This window comes from Sebastes fasciatus, chromosome 24 (assembly GCF_043250625.1).
Source record: "Sebastes fasciatus isolate fSebFas1 chromosome 24, fSebFas1.pri, whole genome shotgun sequence".
NCBI classification, from domain to species: Eukaryota; Metazoa; Chordata; class Actinopteri; order Perciformes; family Sebastidae; genus Sebastes; species Sebastes fasciatus.
The window spans coordinates 11,973,980-11,990,650 of record NC_133818.1 but is presented as its reverse complement, the minus strand read 5'-3'; the positions used below and the strand labels follow the sequence as shown (position 1 = coordinate 11,990,650).

General features: G+C 38.7%; 1 long non-coding RNA gene across 1 annotated transcript in view; it reads left to right on the top strand.

Annotated features, from left to right (window-relative positions):
- Nucleotides 1-5,119: 5,119 nt before the first annotated feature.
- Nucleotides 5,120-16,671, top strand: part of LOC141763098 (uncharacterized) — a 45,942-nt gene continuing 34,390 nt past the window's right edge. The window contains exons 1-3 of the long non-coding RNA XR_012593015.1: nt 5,120-5,242; nt 5,473-5,526; nt 15,317-15,384. This is a non-coding gene — a long non-coding RNA (uncharacterized LOC141763098). The remainder of the gene's footprint in view (nt 5,243-5,472; nt 5,527-15,316; nt 15,385-16,671) is intronic.

Sequence of the window (16,671 nt, the reverse complement as noted above, 5' to 3'; positions counted from 1 at the left end):
TGCGCAAAATCCTCTTCCGTTGTGAGATGAGGGTTAAAGGAAAAGTTTGACACTTAAACGATGAGAAGATTATTACCATGCACACTTCGCTAGGTATGACGCTACAGCTAGAAACCGGCTAACTTGTGTCTGAACCATGCTGGCCGGTAAAAGGGGGTTCCACAAGGCTCAATCCTGGGCCCACTCTTCTTCTTAATCTACTCTGCAGAAACACCAGATTGCATTTTTAGGTTGTAGCTGGCTCAGTTTTAAAGCTAGAGTGAAGATGGCATCATATGGAACTAAAAACCTAAAGAAACCATCGGTACCAACCATGTCATACGAGCTTGTTAGGAAGGAGGTTAGATAATGCTCAAAACTTGCGCTAAATTTTGGCGAGGAAAAACTGTCACGGCCATTTTCAAAGGGGTCCCTTGACCTCTGACCTCAAGATATGTGAATGAAAATGGGTTCTATGGGTACCCACGAGTCTCCCCTTTACAGACATGCCCACTCTATGATAATCACATGCAGTTTGGGGCAAGTCATAGTCGAGTCAGCAAACTGACACACTGACAGCTGTTGTTGCCTGTTGGGCTGCAGTTTGCCATGTTATGATTTGAGCATATTGTTTTATGCTAAATGCAGTACCTGTGAGGGTTTCTGGACAATATCTGTCATTGTTTTGTGTTGTTAATTGATTTCCAATAATAAATATATACATACATTTGCATAAAGCAGCATATTTGACCACTCCCATGTTGAAAAGAGTATTAAATTAACAAATCTCCCTTTAAGGTGAGATTAATTTGCGATTAATCATGATCATCTACGGATGATCATGCGATTAATCGTGATTTAATATTCTAATTGATTGATAGCCCTATTAAATATAATGTAAAGTAGCCCCTCGTTTTGGAGTTTCCCTTCACACATCACCAGAGGCCGACAGCAGAATGAAACCCACCAACAAAGACAGTGTGGAGGGTCTTCTTTTGTCATCTTCTGCAGCAACTTTCAGCGTGTACTGAAGTAAAAATCGTATTCACTCAAGTCCTCCACCTATACTCAAAATGTTCTGGGTAGGACTCAAATCCATGTGCGATGATAATGAGTAGAGGGAAGAGCTGAAGTGTCTCTTCACAGACAGAAAAAAAATCTATATTGTCAATTTAAAGGTCACATATTATACTCCATTTAAACTAGTTATTATAGGTCTCAGACACCTCCAAACCATGTCTCTGAAGTTTTTTTTTCAAAAAAACAATCAGATCATGCATTCCAGCATGTCTCTATAACCTCTGTTTCAGCCCATTTCCAAAAGTGCTGATTTCTGTGTCTGTAGCCTCTGTCTCCTCCCACTCTGCTCTGATTGGTCAGCGTTTTCTGTCAATCAAACGTCCTCAACAACAGCGTCACCCTCCCCCTCCCTCCCGGAGAAGCGCTCTCTCTCTCTCTCTCTCTCTCTCTCTCTCTCTCTCTATAGAGAGAGAGAGAGAGACGAGTGGAGAGATAGCAGCTAGAATAAAGTTTATAAACCACTTTAAAGTTTATAAACCAGAAACTTCACCCAGCGCACGTTACCGGAGGAATCTGATCAGAAATCGGCGACACATGATGAACATCTGCGGTCCAGATTCCAGGTTTTCCTGACGGTTTCTCTCAGGTAAATAATGCTGTTTATATCTCTGTTAGTTAGCTCAGTGTTTACCTCATGCATCAACTCTGTAAACCGTAAACATACACTCTGTTTTACGTCTGTCTTTACAGATCCATCTGTGAGAAATGACCGACAGAATCATCCCAGAGGAGAGCAGACAGCTGAGAGCAGACAGCTGAGAGCAGATGGCTCTGTTTACATGGAGATACAGAGCTAACCCGGTAGCATGTAGCTAACCCGTTAGCATGTAGCTACATGCTAACGGGTTAGCTACATGCTACCGCTATGACACGGTGTGTAAACACAGCGACCATCAGGGTGGAAAATAGAAGATGTTATTTCTGCTAAAAGATAAATGTATGGAAGATCAGAGTAATGGTATATTATTTACAGTAGTAGCTGTCTCTGTGTTACCATGACTACAGACCACCGGAGCTTAGCTTACCATAGTTTACCAGAGCTGAAAGACTTTCTCCTGTACCATGTTAACATAACTAACTAACAGGTGAGATGATTACAAATGCTGTGAATAATTAATATTGTCATCTGTCTACTCAAATAAAGTTTGACTGTGAAACAGAAATGTGTTGTGTTGCTTACAAGTCACTATTTACTACCTGTACTCTGCTACATGCATGACATCAAATATATATAATATATAAATATCATCTGTTTAAACAGTGTAATTACATAAAGCCTTTGTGAAAGAACATGTTATATTTAGATGATGGGAGTACATGAAGCCTGTTCTGCTGGTTCTTGCAGACTAACAGTAGGAGCTACTTTGCTCAAGTTCGGTTGAGGAGGAGAGACAGTGACGCGCTGTGGGGCGGGGTCAGCTACTGAAGGTTCTCTCTGGTTCGACCAGGAAACCCTCACGTGGCTTGCATTCCCTAATGACGTCAGAATACAAGGAAAAAAGCGAATTTTTTTTCTGCACCCATTTCCGGACAAACGGAGGAGGAGAAAAAGAGAGAGGATGGTCTTTTATGATACTATGGTGGCCTGTAGACACACTGGGGACAGATATTGATGTTTAAAAGACATGGAAAAGTGCATTTTGCATAATAGGTGACCTTTAAACCTTTTTACGTTCCTTCTATGAGTCTGGGATGCAAAATGAAGACGCCCAGAAGTTTTTGGGGCATGATTTCATATGAGCTGTGTGTTATATTGTAATATAATTATGCACTCTGGATAAACCGACAACCTAAAGAATCAATTAGTGTATATTTTATGTTAATTAACAATCAGCTGTGAGTCATTTTGACACCTGTAGTAACAACTGTTGTGTATGTTTCTGCACATGTCTGTTCCCAGCAGCAGGTCTGACACTCAAACTAGACTTAAATCATTAGACCTACAAGACCTCCACCCACACACACTGTATCTCTTCTGGTGGCTGTAATGTCAGCGTGTGTCTCTATTCACAGCATTAAATGGAGGGAGGTGATGGAGGCATCCACACGTGAAATCTACGAATTAGCTGTGAAATTGCTGTTATTTGCCACCAATTGTTTATGACTCAGTACACATTGGTTTTTTTTTGGTGTTCCTCTTTTGTCTGTACAAAGGGCTGTCTCATTATTATGGTCTGGCTTTTAAAGGGTGATGTTTTGAGGATGGATGCACACACACACACACACACTCACTAACAGAGAAACTGATGAATTGATTTCGTTTAGTGGGCATTAACGCAAACATGTAACATTTGATCATGGATCTCATTTATCTTATATTTTCTGTTATAATAGCTCCTTCTGTCGGCGTCTTCTTCTCTTCACCTCCAGTCAAATTGTGCAGAAACTTTACTCCATCTGTCCTCCAGTCTTGTCACTTCATTGTCACTCTCATCAATGTCTCGACACACAATAGAATCGAATACAAGACAATCTGAGCCTTAAAGACTTCTAGTTAGCTGAAAGCTTAAGAGGCTGTAGGCGTCTCCTGGAGTACACATGAACATTACACACAGTTTTCTCTGTTCACTCAAGGCCACGACTGAATCCTCCATTTCACACGGGGGCTGCAAATAATTACAGAGGCTATACATTTTCAGAATTAGGAACATATGACAGTAAATACTTGAAAAATCTCAGTTAAAGTACCACCGCTGAATGGATGGACGCTTGACACATATGACTGGCATTCAGTTAAAATCTAAAATGTGTTTACCTGCAGTTTACTAATACAAATACATGTAAATATATACAAATAATGTATAAAATAAGGCATATTTGGTATATCTGGTCCCTAAAATCAAAGATCGTATATTGCCAAGAAGTGAAAGTCCATAATTTGTTCCTTTGCAGCATCAGCTGCCAGCAGCAAAACCACACTTCTGCCATTTTGGACTGAAAGTGACTACCGGATGCCAGTAAAACATCCACCTACAAAGTGCCGTACAGAAGTAACACTAAATTATTTCTCTTCTATTGTCGTATTCTACCAAAAATTCTTGAACTATAAAATATTATAAATATAATAAGCGTTTTGGCTCTGTATTCCCTGATTTGTATAATATACCCAAGCCCTGAGACTTCTGCATAATGTCGTTTCATGTAATTTATAGATCTACATACCATGCTGTTTTTTTTATATTAAATCAACTTAATATCGTTGGGTTTTAGAAATAAAAGTGCCATCGGGAAAATGCCATTATGAAATAAAAACAGGCTTTTTCAATTTGGAATAAAAATGGTTTATTATGAAATAAAAAATAATATACATTAAAGTAATGTTATGTTATTTAGAAAATTAATGATGTAATAACAGTAATGAGTTTGAATAATTTCGTCTGTAATTTCACAAATTGTTGTTGGTTCATTTATATATTTTTATAATTTTATAATTTTTTTTTGTTGTAATTCATTTTAATTAAAAAAAAAACATTTAATGATTTTCTTTGTAACATGATGAAATTATCATCACATTTAATTCATGATATCTAATTATCTTTTGATATGTTTAGATACATTTTTTTTTCTGTACTGTTTTTTGTATGTATTTCATTGTTTTTATTGGATTCTTTTCCACTGTTTGGTTAGGTTTTTCTGCACATTTTGTTTACTTCTTGTTGTTGTTTAACTTTTGTTGTATTTTTAAAATTATGTTAGTTTAGATCTTTCTTCCTTTTTTGTTATAGTGTTTTTCTCCTGGGGCTGGGGGGCGGTCCTTTGTATAAACCTATGGCTTCTTGACCTCTCCTGACACATTTCTTGTTTTTTTTTTCATTGACTGGATTTTGTGCAGTTTTATATATGTGCAAAAATAAATAAAAACATAACAGACATTTATTTAATTTTTTTTCTTCTATGTCTTCCCTATTTTTCAACTTTATTGAGTTTCCCTCAAAAAATTAGCTCAACAGCGCCCCCCTGATTGTAACGCTAATCAGTGTGGTCAAAAAGAGTACTGCAGCCTTGGTGACGCACCTGAGGTAGGCCTGCCAGGTGAGAGTGGTCATCACCTGATTAGATGTATGTGGCAAACAAACAAACGCGTCTGTGAGGCCGCTACGACGACGATGGAAAATCAACTTTAAAGTGATTTATGAAGCCTGTAACACTTTGACTACACTACAAACAACTGGAAGATAACAACGTGAGTTAATTTAGTTCTCTAGTTTTGCATTTCTTGGTTGTTAAATCACCTGTTGAATGTGTGTAATCTGTGAATGGGCCTTTACAGAAGCTCTGCAAGCTGCTAGTGAGAAAGTATTGATTCTTGCTTTGTATTTAAATATACATGTTTCACCTGTAGTCTTCGCATTGTTCAACACTTTTATATATGTTTAACTTTTTCTAAACTTGTGGACCTGCTGTCACACACAGAATGACCGTCAGATGTACATCAATGGCCACCTCATCTCCACTTCAACAACAAATGTGAGTCAGATACACTTTCTATCTGTCTGTTTGTCTCTTTCCTGATGTTTAAATGTCCCGCCACTGCTGCATGTGTGTATTTCCCTCTTATCAGTGTACTTGTTGATGTTATGAAGGTTATATTGTGTGGTGTTTGTTTAAAGCTGTTGTTACTGCGGCTTTGAACAATGTGAAGTTGTTCTAGTTTTGCATTTATTGGTTGTTTAATCACCTGACTGCAGCTTACACATATAGAAAACTATATCTGTTTGTCTCTAACTTGACCCCCCTTGACCTTTGGCGACCCTTATGGGGGTCGGGACTCCCAGGTTGGTAACCAGTGTGGTAGGCTATACTTTGAGTACAATACATATACTGTAGATAAAAGCGAGTAAGTCATGTATTTGATACATGCATTGATACTTTTTGATGTGAACAAAAAGTTTTAGATTGGATTAGATTCAGTACTGATCTGTACCGGTATCAGCATACAAGCATTCTAGTACGGTATTTTTCATATTTTTGCTGAGAAAATACATAAGAAACATGTGTAAGTCATATATCTGTGATATGTGCATTATTTTTTTTATGTGAACATCAACCTGTAAAATGAGTGCCTAGTTTAATTTAAAGGTTAAAGGTCAATTTATCTCGCTCCAGTCTAGTCCCAGTGGTTTAAATGGGCCAGAGCTGCCACTGAGCAGACCAGAGGTGATCGCCTGCTTCATGTTGGCGGAGGCTAAATATGGGACACAGACTGCATCACACTGCTGACTGTCTCCTCTTACAAGTGCAGAAACAAACTAATCTGATTAGCGTGTATCCCCCTTCTCAATGCTGAACGCAGTCCAAGTGCCAGTGGCAGAAAGCTGACGTTTTCCTGCTGTTCTTCCAAGCAGGGCTGTTCGCTACCAACTCATTCCCTCTTTCTCACCAATAACTGGATCACAATTAGTGATTCAGACACTGGATTATATTTGATTTGTAAAGTGTTTTTAAACTACCACAGAGAAACCGTCTCTTCCTACTCCCTTTTTTTTTGGATATCGTGATATTGTAATAGTGCATAAGTGTTGTCTTTTCCTGGTTTTTAAAGGCTGCGTTACAGTTAAGTGATGTAATTTTCTGAACGTACCAGACTGTTCTAGCTGTTCTATTATTTGCCTTTATCCACTTAGTCATTATATTCACATTACTGATGATTATTTATCTAAAATTTCATTGTGTAAAATCAAAGATTATAAAAATTCTGAACAATAAATACAGATTTATGTATTAGAACATCGTTTTTTTTCTTCTCTCCTCTCCCATTAATCATGTCACGACCCCTCAGATTGATCTTGTGTCCCTTTGGAGGCGCCCGACCCCCAGGTTGGGAACCACTGGACTAAACTAGCAAACTGTATATAAAGTACTATAACAGTGAAATGCTGCTCTAACATCGATGCATAACTATTAATAATTGAATTTATTATATCAGTCACAAGGGCAGGTTTTCTGCAAAACAAGTGCTTTCATGTTTAGTTCTTCAAGTAAATTTAGCTTATACTTGTACTTTAAGTATGATTTTTAAATGCAGGACTTTTACTTGTAATGGACTTTTGTTTTACTTGTACTTAAGTAGAGGATGTGAGTACTTTTTCCTCCCCTGTTTATATTTAGTATTTATCCCTCTTTTTGTGCTGAACGACTTCCTCTCCAGCCCCGTATACTCTCGTCCTCCCTCCCTCTTGTCTACCAATCAGGTTGATTGATTTTATGCCTCTTCTTATCGAGCGGAGCAGCCGTCGTCAATAAATGTCGGCTGTCCTCTGTCCCTGCTCAGGCACACATACACACACACACACACACACACACACACACACACAAACGCACACATACAGTATAGCAGTAGAATTCAGTCTTTTTGCTTCTGTAACTTCATTAGGGGTCCACATGGGGTCCTTTTGATATTATTGCTTTTGTCACTTTACTTATTTAATCTCATCAAACGCTAGAGACTGGGTGTCTTTCAATCAGGAGATCAATCACATATTTTGTTTTCATATGATGATATAATTTACATGGAACAATTCTATTATTTGTAATTTAGAGAAATTGTCAGTGGCTTTATGTTGTCCAGATTAATTTAATTTCACACACTGTAGGTCTAATTCTTCTTATTTGTCAACTTGGTTGAACTATTGCCCAGTATGCCAGAGGAACATGGGGATCCACTTTGTTTGCTACAGTATTATAGTTCTCCATAGCGATACTTAGCCCAGTTTGAGACCATTTCCCATACAGTGGATGAGCCAGTGGATGATTCCCGTAGAAAAGCTGAGCTCCTCTTTATTGGAGGTGGGGAAGTTAACCAGATGTACATTTGCCAAACAACCACTTAGTCCTCATCCTTGAAGTCTTTTCTCTTGTAAAAGCAAAAAATACTGTAAGGAGACTCTTCTGAAGAACCATAAATCTCAGCTTTTGTGTCGCTTGTCCAAACAAATTCTCCAAAAGGTGCATTGTTGCCCCTTGTGTCCATTGCGGGGGGAAAAACACCCATTAGTGTTTAGTAATTGGAATGGCACCAATTCTGATGCTAATTAAAGGGGAACAAGGACCATATTTAAATCATTGATATTATTCTGAAGGCTATATAACACGATGGAAAAAATACTGCAACTCGCTCATGTACGCGCATATTGCGAGGGCGAGCCGGGAAACCACGAGGTGGCAGCGTCATCGCGGTTAACAGTAACAGAGAATGGCGATTTAAATGGAGTATAGAATTTCAACATTTGCAATATAAATGGACACGCTGTCACTTTCTGAAACTATTTATTTGATCTATTATTTATTTTAACAATAAAGACTTATAAGACAGGGAAACTGTGTCATACCTTTCTGACACTTTATGCAAGTGCTGTTACTGTCTACCGTGATGACGCTGCCACCTTGTGGTTTCCCGGCGCGCCCTCCCAATATGCACATACATGAGCAAGTTGCAGTATTTTTTCCATCATGTTATATAGCCTCCAGAATAACATCAGTGACATTGGATGTAAATTACTTAACACGCAATACTCCCTTTCATTAGTATTTAAGTTAATATGTATACTGCCTATTGGAATGATTAGATGTTTTTATTTTGCATACAACTGAATGCTAGGCTGTTCTGTTTCCTTGACTTCACGTTCAGAAACCCTACGTATATGCATTTGAGTATTCACTTCAGTTTCTCCGTTGTGTCTCTTGGTTAACATCAAGAGCCAGTGACTTCTGCTGGTTAAAACTGATACTGTTAAAACTCTTATGCTACTTAGACCTTATTGTTTTGTCGGTAAAGGATACAAACAAGACGTAGTCACATGCTGAGATAATATTTTAAATCACCAAATAAATCCAGTTGCTGAATTGTACCTGAAGCTCTGCACGTCTTAGAAAAAAACAGTTAAGGCCATTTTTTTGCTGTGTTTCCGCTTCACTGTCATTTAAATGAGTTCAGATGTTTTACCATTTGACAACGTGCCAGAGTATTTCTCCTGCCAGTGTCTTTTCCTCAATTTCACACAACTAGACAGAATAAAAACATCATTCCGTTTTTGAGGATTTCTTTCCTGGCGGTAGCTTTTTCACCAACGCTACCACCTGTTTGTGTGTGTGTGGATAGACGTCTTATAACCACAGTGTAACAGCATTTTAAAAACATTTGACAAAGAAAAAGAGTAGCTGTAGAAAATAAACAAAGAACACACTTGTTTGTGATCTAACTTCCTAAAGTGCCTTTTGTTTTTTTTAATATAAGACATCATTTCACTGGTCACATATTGTCAGGGATCACTAAAGTTGTTACCTGACCTTGACTTTTTACCACAACTGCTTAACAATCTTGAACGTTGGCTGCAGTGTCACCACACAGTTACTGTCAAACATACCGATGATAAATAGACCAAGACACATGAGATGCACTGTCTCTCTCTGATGTCTCACTCTGTGTGTGTGTGTGTGTGTGTGTGTTTAAGTGTAGCCGCTATCGATCTCATATAATTGCTCTGACCTGCCTCACTGTTCAAAGGCCTGAGCTGTCAGAGGCCTGCTGATGGATGTGTGTGTTCTGTAGTGAAAAACTGTACTTGAGCTACTATGCTCAAATATAATACAATGTACTGTTCTTGAAGGTTATTTATTTATTTATACTTTTAATTAATTGGTTCAAGATCACTTAAACTCCTGCGAAGACTACAATACAAGCAAAAATGAAAGATTAAAGTTAGTGGGCGTTGGCTTCAGGTAGCGGTGAGGATGAAATGTGATCCAGGAAGTTTAGTTTGAGGAATAGATCCATGAGTTTGAAGGCTTATGAGAAACACTGCAGGGGTTTATACTATTATGAGGAAGGATTTCATAACAACAGTCCTGGTGGTAATTCTTTTGTCGTGATGATTGCAAGGTAAACAGTAGACAAACAGTATGGTGTTCGTGTTATAAAGTGATCACTCAAAATAGCAAGTGTAAGTATTGAAGTACACAAATTTGGACACAGCATAAATGTTTATTCAGGAAATGGCACCACAGGAAACGATTGATCAGATGGGTTAATCCTCTTTGCAGAATGAATCTCTGGGTGATCTATGAGATGTATTGTTAACATTTTGGCTGTATCTTGCTCAGGACCAGCAAAACCACCCCCTCTGCTAAAAAAAACAATTAATCCATGCATGGAATAAGTTGAAAAACACTTGCATGAAATGAGACAAAGTTTTGAAGGTCCACGTTAGTCCATCATATCTCACAGGGCTGTGTTGCTGGTTATCATGCACACATGAACTCCTTTTTGGACACCCTGTACCTTTTCTATTCTATGATATTGTGTTCTCATGGCCGGGTTGTTTCCACGCTGTGAATAAGAGGCAGGGTCGAGTCTAATTAGCGGGTGAAATTCGTTCCTTCGCTTCTTTCAGCAGGAGGCTTTCTGGTTTTCTGTGGGAATAGGGAGGCCCAGTTTATTTGTGTGTGTGTGTGTCTGGGAGACAGAGGGAGATCCCCTTTCCCCCCAGGGTTATATCATTACATGGATAATTAGGCCAGGTCAACCAGAGAAAGAAGAAAGCAAGAAGGCAATTCCAATGAATTGAAGACGACCTCTGTCTAAATCCTACTGGTTTTGAAATATGTATATTGTGCACACACACACACACACACACACACACACACACACACACACACACACACACACACACACACACACACACACACACACACACACACACACACATAAGTGAAAGAGAGGAGTCTCTTTCTGTTTTGTCCAATGTCACTCTCTTGGTTCATGAATGAAAAGGTACCCAAAAACACTTGAAAAAGAAAAATGTCCTCGTTGGATATAACAGAATACAATTACAGTATTGAACTCATTGTGACGAGCTCAGACGGGCTCATTGAACATCATTTGCCACAAAACCTTCCAAACTCTAAGATCTAATCCAAAAACATTTTTGTCAGTGTAATCATCATCTAAAAGGCATTACAGGTCCTGAATGCTCTCCAGACTTTTAAACTTAGATTTAGACTTAGATTTATTGTCAATTGTTGCATGATGATTTTTCTGCATTACGATGATGAAAACCACAAGATCGACTAGATGTACTGGCTGGTGATGTCACTGCTGCATTGCAGCACCAGTGAGTTCAGCATTCAGGACGCTATTTAGTGTCCTGAACAGAAAACACTTGAATAGCCCGTAGCACTTATTGTGTTCTTCAGGTGCCCTGTACGGCTAAGGAAACTGTCAATTGAAGTCGTGTCCTTCAGAGGACCGAGGCTATAGTGGTCTGAACCTGTGTATCCACTGATGAGATGGTCTTCAGAGGACTCAACACACCAGCTTCACCAGTTCAGGCTCCAAACTCACCGAGACAAAACTAATGGTGTCTTAAAGGGATCGTTTGAATGTTTTGAAGTGGGGTTGTATGAGTCAGTGTATTCCCTATTAATTTACAATAATGTAAAACAGAAAAAAAGCAGCAAAAACCTCCCATTTGGAAAGCTGGATCCAACAAATGTTTTTATATCCTGCATTTTTAACTTCCATATTTGCTAGTTTGCAGCATTCCTCTTTCTTAACTTTGGCTTTTTGGCGTGGTACCGTCGCCTGCTGCTGATCAGCAGAATTGCATGAAACAAACAGCCTGAATGTGTACTGCGTTGCCGGGTGCCTCTGCGCATGAATATGCGTCCTCATTTTTGTGCGTGACTTAAAACAAAACATGAGCATAACTCATAAAGTGATTTATCCATTGTGCTACCAGTGGCTAGAAACTCCACTGCGGAGCGACTTGTGAGCGAAATGTCTGAATTCACTAACAGGTAGTTTCAATCTAAAGGCCACCAGGGTGGTTAAGCCCACTGATCTTTTTCCGTGATTCTTGAGATTATGAGTGGTGATATTTTTACTTCAACACATGATGGACTACTGGCAAGTAGTGTTTGAGTCTCTGCTCATGGTGTTTACAAGACGCCAGGTAATCACTGTGCCCAGCCAAGAAATAGTCCAGCACATAACCCCTGTAAAACCACTTGTTGCTTTTACTCTTCTGTTGTTTTTAGATGAAATGTGTGAAGTGGTGAGGTTTACGGGTGCTAGTTGTCTGTTTCCCTCCCCCGTTTCCAGTCTTTGTGCTAAGCAGAGTCTCCTGGTTCTTAAATCATATCAAGCGTGCAGACAGATGAGATTGACATCGATTTTTTCCTCTAACTCTCTGCAAGAAAGCAAGTTCCTGTATTTCCCAAAATGACAAACCATTCCTTTTAAAGGTCTAGTGTGTAGGAGTTGGCCGTATCTATGTGAGGTTACAGATTGCAAAAATGGAAACTTCTCCTGTGTGCCAAGCGTGCAGGAGAACTATGGTGGTCTCTCTAGAGCCAGTGTTTGAGAATATGTAGATATAAACGGCTTATTCTAAGGTAACAAAAACACAATGATTCTTATTTTCAGGTGATTATACACTAAAGAAAACCTACTTATTAATATTATATTACATTTCTGCTAATAGATCCCCTTAAATGTTACACCGTCTTCCTTCTAACAAGAGCAAAACTAAGAATTCATTTGTAAGCGAGGCAGAGAAAGTAAAATAAAGAAGAAAGTAAAAGCCTATATAGTGATGAAAGACTTCTGGTTTTCGATCGGTCCATTTCACGTGGCTGAACTTGACCTGAACATTCAGATATTGTAAAGGATTGGTAGTAGCTCGTCCAATTTTGAAAAGAAGTAGTCCATTTTTCTCGGCCTCATTTGGAAGAATGAGACAACCTGTTCTAGTGTATGTGGCCTTGACATGTAGTCTGTCTTTGAGGGAAAATATTCTTGAAATGGGACACATCTACTAACTTTAGTGAGAGGTCAAACTTGTGACCTTTTTATAGGATAAGAGCTTCACGTCTAGCGGTAAGCCGTTTTAGCCGCATCCGCGATTTGTATTTATACTTGTCTCTGATTTTTTTGGCTACAGCTTTATGTTCTTAAATAGCCACGAAAGGGTTGAGACCGTCTTATACCAAAAAAGCACCTACTTGATTGATGAAATAGGTTTTATGAAGTTTTTTGAAAGGGGGGCATCAAAGGAGGAGATCCTGTGAATACAGTGGGATTTGACTTCTTTATACACAATGATCCAAGATCGAGAAATATACTGTGCATGAGAGAGAGGGCGTGAAGGGGCAAGGACACACCACCAGAGAATAGATGATCTTGATATCATTGTTTGTCTTGTCCGTCTATCTTAGGTAATGTAGCTAACCTTGTCCAGTCGGTTTGGACTGAGGATTCATATATCTCCTCGCCCTTCCATTTAACTGGGTTCACTTGAAGACAAAGACCTCACCGACTGAATTGAAACTCCTACACTCTGAGTCTCACACATACAACTCAACTCCATCCACACACACACACACACACACACCATCTAACATGTTTACCTCTCTTCACAGTCCTCAGTCACTGCTGAATTGATCCAATCTGAGCAGCCTTGGAAAACTGTATTCACTTTTGTTTGCATTCATTCTCGTCTTTCTTCCTCATCTCTCTCTCATTCTCCACTCGCTGCCTCTCCAGCTCTGTGTTTTTTTCTTCTTTTCCAACCTTGGATGCTTCTGAGAGCCGCTATTCTGTTGACAATAGGACATGTCTGGGAAGCTGTGGTACTTAGTGAAGTTTTCTAACCTCTGGGAGTTTTCAAGGCTTGTGGAGATGAAAACAGTATCGGTACATGTCGGTCGACACGTAGAGCCTGTTGGTTTCATCCACTTCGTTATTGCAAAGCTTCTTCCCTGACGACAGCAGTAAATAAATTTACTGTAAATGTGTTTAATGTAAGGTTAAACGGACTATAATAAAGTTACGGGCAAGATTCTAAGGCCTTTAAGATTTAATGATCGATATAAGCTCCTAAAACACATCTTCTGTGTCATAACTCCTCCACCATCATTTTCAGAACATTGCCTCTTGTTTGATTGTTCACTAATGGTCAAGGTAAAAAAAAAAATACAAAATCAAGAATAACTTGAAATATACCTCCAAAGTCCTCTAGCGTAACAGATGAAGTGTCAGTTTCTGCTCATTACATACATAGTGTCTTCTCAAAATAAACTTCCAGAGTAGTTTTACCTAGTATTTTAGGTGTACTTTCGCAACAAAACAGTTAAGTATGGAAGTTACGTAACAAAACTACGGTAAAATAAGTCAACATTGACTTGGTTTCACACAGGACACGAACAGCTGTCTCCTGGGTGAAAGTCCTGTGTTTGTTTGACTCATCCAATGTCCTCTCCCTCTCTTAGTGGCAGTGGTGGAAGAAATATTCAGATCTTTGACTTAAGTAAAAGTACCAAAGTATTATCACCACAATATACTTAAAGTACCAAAAGTAAAAGTATTAATTATACAGAATAGCCCATTTCAGATCATTGATGCATTAATGTATTCATCACTTTATTGTTGCAGCTGGTAAATGTGGAGCTCATTTTACTTTAATTTATATACTGCTGTGAAGCATAACCTATAAATAATAATCAGAATCTGTAAAGTAACTAAAGATGTCAAATATATGTAGTGCAGTAAAAAGTACAATATTTACCTCTGAGATGTAGTGAAGTAGAAGTAGAAAGTAGTAAAGTACAAGTGCCTCTAAATTATACTTAAGTAAAGTACTAGTGTAAATTGACTTAGTTAAATTCCACCACTGCTTAGCGGACTTTCTCGCTCTTTATACGACGTCCGTCGCTTTGAGCATCTAAAAATTACACAGATGGGTTTACGTTGGAGTTAGTCGACAAGTCTGGTGCGTTGGTATCAGACCCCGAAGGGCACTGACCAAGCGTCTGTATTTTACAAGTTGGAGGTGAAAACGGATTGATTTAGGAGTCAAGGTTTGGTGCGAGTTTGGTACAGCAGAAAAAGAACTCTAAATGCACAAGGATATGTTTCTTTTCATTTATTTTGAACAGACTATAGTGCAAGTGTCAAAGACAGATTCCTTTTTCTGGGGACTGAGGCAGCATTTTACCCACTGCCAACTTTGGTAAACTATTTTCATTAAAAAAAATAAAGGAATCTCTCAAACACTGTTCAGCACTTCTGTATTACACTGTACAAACACTTTCCCAAAAGGCAGCAGGTCACTATAGGCTATAAACAAAGCTGATCATTGGTGGTCTTGACTTGGGACTTGACTCGGGACTTGTGACTTGCAAAACAATGGCCTTAATCTCTTCTATCAAACACAGTGTGTGTGTGTCTGTGTTAAAATACTTGTGTTTTGTTTGTACACAGCTGGCTCTGGAGAAAGAGGAGCTGAGGATCCACCTGCTAAAGAAGCTCAGAGACGGCTCACAAGAGAGGTACGATCTCACACACTTACACAGGAAGTTTTCCTTCAGATTGTGAATCTCTGTTTGTGTATGAAAGGACTCTTGAGATAACACTAAGCCAGATGTTTAGGTTTGTACATGTAGCTTTAATATACTTTGTATGTTACAACAACTCACTTTGCAGAGCCAGATTAATAAATACAGTGATTCTTTGACTAGAATAAAATAAAGAGATGATTAAATTATTAATTTTATTCAATTTTTATAGTTTAAGCGTCTCATTTAAATAATGGTTAAAATAACTGCACTAATCAAAAACTATCTTTAGCTGCCAGATTTGTCAGATTTTATTTGTGGGCATTTATTTTTTACTTACTAAATGCACAAAGTAGAAAACAAAATAATCTTGCTCATCCCGTTCGCTCCTCCTCTCCCAGCAGTCATCTGATAGGAGTTGAAAGTTGCTTCTTTGATTCGGCGTTGAGTCAGGTTCTGATTGATAGGCCTGTATTAGGGGACAATAAAAGGTGAATAATGACAGCGTTAAACTCAGGACATTAATACGGCCCCACGCCCTACATACACACAAGTTGTAAGATGAGGTTAAGAACCATCCTTGAACCTCTTGTTTTTGGCATCATTCCAGTGATAACGTTGTGATGCACTGGAAATGTTAAAGTTTCAGATAGGCTGAATATTATTTGTAAAATGTACAGTACATGCAGCAGATCAGTGATCTGATTTCTCACCTGTCCTCGACCTTATGTTGGAATATAGAGGCTTCTTGGTGTTTTTTGCAGTTTAAGTCTGACTTTGAATTGAATTGTTTTCAATACAAGGATGCACAGCTTCAATTAATGATCTTTCCACTTCATCCCGTCCTGTCTGAAATCTTTGTCATGCACAAAATGAGAGCGTATCTGTTGCGAGAGACATGCAACAGGGGGCGATTGCGGTTTGTTTTCATTCAATCAAACAGCAGTGGTCGTTGGAGACACACCAGACGGAGATCTGCACTCGGAGTGCACTTTTCTAGTTTGTGTTGAGACAAAGGACCCCTTCATACTGTAGGTGTTCAGAACAGCTTCTTTGGAGTGATATGACTGACTAAATTATTATGTTATTTCAATCAGCATTAATGAGTAACTTCACAACACGAAGAAAACTCAACCAAAACAGACGCTAAATGTGGGCTAACAGACTTCTTGTGTGTGTATTATGTGGTTTCTCTCGATGGTAGTTAAAGGCTTAGCAGTGCCCATGTGTTCCCATGGTCTCTGTCTTCAGACAACAAGGCCTATATCTCACACACACACA